This window comes from Myotis davidii, unplaced genomic scaffold, assembly GCF_000327345.1.
Source record: "Myotis davidii unplaced genomic scaffold, ASM32734v1 scaffold404, whole genome shotgun sequence".
Taxonomy (NCBI): Eukaryota; Metazoa; Chordata; class Mammalia; order Chiroptera; family Vespertilionidae; genus Myotis; species Myotis davidii.
Window position 1 is genome coordinate 211655 of NW_006295824.1, and position 3142 is coordinate 214796.

General features: G+C 40.7%; 1 protein-coding gene across 1 annotated transcript in view; it reads left to right on the forward strand.

The window, feature by feature from the left end:
• Positions 1–3142, forward strand: part of GLRA3 (glycine receptor alpha 3) — a 126085-nt gene that overhangs the window by 84720 nt on the left and 38223 nt on the right. The window lies entirely within an intron of this gene.

Below are 3142 nucleotides of genomic sequence, written 5' to 3' on the forward strand. Positions count from 1 at the left end.
CCTGCAACCCAGGTACATGCCCTTGACCAGAATCGAACCTGGGCCCCTTCAGTCTGCAGGCCGATGCTCTATCCACTGAGCCAAACCAGTCAGGGCTTCATTGCTACTTCTTAACTGTAATTTTGCTACTGTAAACAATATGTAATTATATATGTGTTTTCCGATGGTTTAGGTGACCCCTGTGAAGGGGTCGTTCGACCCCCAAAGGGGACGTGACCCGCAGGCTGAGAACCGCTGCTCTAGACCAATGAAGTTATTGCTAGATCTGTTATAAGCTGTGGGAGTTCGCAGTTTCTTTCAGTGGATGATGCTATTTCCTTTGCCCTCTCACATTCTTGATATACGGATCCTGCCTTTTCTCAAGATGCAACTCAAGTGGATATGATAGATCCCCCTTCTGAAGGCACACACCACTTGGTACCTCTCCCATGTCACTTACTTTCTACCTGGCAACACCAGCTCGCACTGCCTGATGCCCAGCCGGATGCCTTACATGCAGTCAGTGCTCAATAGATACTTGTTGAAGAAACAAGGGTTGGTTGCGTCGAGCTATTCGCTTACAAGTTTCACTGCAGCTGCCAAATGAGATTTCTGGCTGAGGTTAGGGTTAATGTTCCCTGAATAAGGTTCTTTTTGCTGAGAAGTTTATTGGAGTACAAGGCAATTCAGCTCACACCATTGGTCTCCTTAGCCAGTCTGTTCTCCTTAACATTCTCAGACTTGTATCAACGTCTGCCAACCGAAAGTGTAAGGATGCTAAAACACTTCGAACTATGTAGAAGAGTATTGATTTTTTTAAAGCTTTGTTTGAAGGTTTATTGAAGCAAAGGTCTCATTTAGTTATTTTCCTTGGATACCTAGTAAGTTGCTCAGAATAATGAATTACCCCTTACACATGCCATTGTACTATTTTCCCTCTGATTTCCAACTTAAGTATATTATGGACCATAACGAAGAAGCATAGTTTGATTATGACATGCCCATACCTAAGTCATTTCATGTGGATGATTATTTAATACAAGAGCAAGTTAAATGTGCTGCCTACGAACGGCATTGGAGACTAATGCAAGCTTGTTTTGGAAGGAATTTCAGAGGGCGCGTTTCTTCTCACAGGAGCCCCTAAGAAAAATTTAGAATGCAAAAACAAAATGAGGTTTCAGTTCATTTCTCCATTTATCTGTCTAAATTGGGATAAAACTGCCCATGTTGTGTCCTTAGAGATTTCAGGTATGGAAGGATAAGGTACACGCCTTATCTAGTAACAAATAAGAATGGGTGCCTATTTTGCTATCTTTTGAACCTTGAGAAATGTGCATCTATTTTCTTTCTATGTAAAATGGTATTTATAATGAATACATCAAAGGACTTATGAGTAAAAGTAAAAGCCTTCTATAATTAGCAATTAAATCATTACTTGAAGGGTTCAATGAAATGTATTCCAGTATGAGTGAGTCCAGCATAAGTCCTTGCTGTGCTACGTCCAGTGGTCGAGAGCATAGTCTTGCAGACTCTGTATCTTCCATATCTGTCTGGAACCAGAATTCAGATGTACCCCTGAAGTCTGGATGACTTTGCAAACTCTACCAAGTAGTGCATAAGGATCCATTACACTGATGGTAGTGCTGCTATTAAGTTTGACAGCAAAATCCAGACAATCTAAGGTAGTGGTTCTCAACCTTGGCTGCACATTAGAATCACCTGGGAATCTTTTTAAAATCCTGATTTCTGGGCCTCATCCTCCAGAAATTCTGTGTCTTTGTTATGGGGTGGGGCCACAACCTTAGTAACAAAGACACAGAATTTCCGGAGGATGAGGCCCAGAAATCGGGATTTTAAAAAGATTCCCAGGTGATTCTAATGTGCAGCCAAGGTTGAGAACCACTGCTGTAATCACTGATGTCCTCGTGACTACCATCCCTATTGCCAGGCGGGTGGCTGCTGCCAGGTATTCCCAAGAGTCCGTGGGTGCAGTTGGGTCTCTGAGTTAAGTCACTCCGACCACAACTAGACCAATTCAGTTCTTGTGGGGAGATTATTTTCCAGACATTGGGGGGAGGGGGAAGGGTGCTCAGTTCCCTTCCTCACCCATTGTTTTGTTTAGCCTAATGTGCACCAAGCCAGCTGACTCTACTCAGGCTCACGGGCTCTCCCTTACACTATAAGCTACAGGAAAATTTGTTGGGGACAGTTACCCTTGCTTCTTGGACCTAGAGCTTCTGCTTCATTTACCTGAATGCTTGACTTAGTTCAGAGGCCAGACCCGATGCCTCTTTCTTTGTGTCCCCGTAGTGGTTGTGCATTGTAACAAGGCTGCCCTTCGGTTCCATTGACTTCGGGCTTTCTCTGCAGCAGCTTCCTAATGTACATTTGAACAATTTCTCACTCAGAAGGAAGGAAAATATAAAATTCTGCTCCTTCTTAAGTACTTCTCCAATAGAAATGTGAAATGTAATTTGCTAGAAGGTGCCTACTTATTACAAAATACATTAGTTCATTTTCTCTGAACTCACAGTAAATGTAAGAGTTTCTTCCTCCACAAACTATTCTATGTGGATTGTTTTTTGTACTCTGACTTTTCTTTTCCCTAATAGCAGACATTTCTATTTAAAATATTATTTTGTTCATTTTGGGACTTGGAACCTAGATGCAGATACCATCAACTAAAATAGTTAATTATTAAATTAAGGAAGGTATCAGCTCTGGTCCTTCTCTATACCCGCCCCCTCCCAATGTTACAGTTGAGGTCATTCCCTAAACAGTGACCATTTCAGTTTTTGTTGAAAGAGTCCTGAATAATTTGAGAGAAGGTGAGCAGAAATCCAATGGAGTAGAATTGTTGAATTAATTAATTAATTAATTAATTAATACAGTAGCTGCCATTACCAAGGGAGGAATGTATATGTATGTTATACTTCTTAGTAGCTTACTACACTTTATTACATTATTTGATAAATATTCCATATAAATAGATTTTAGTAGACTTTTGTGAGATGGTATAGTTCAATGGATAGAGTTAAGGTGACAGCATTCAGCCTTCCCATCCTATGTAAACTGTACAAGTAATGTAAGTAGTGTGTGTGCCTTTTCATCTCTTTGAATGTCCTTTAATGCCATATATATTTATTTATTTGTTATGCTTTGC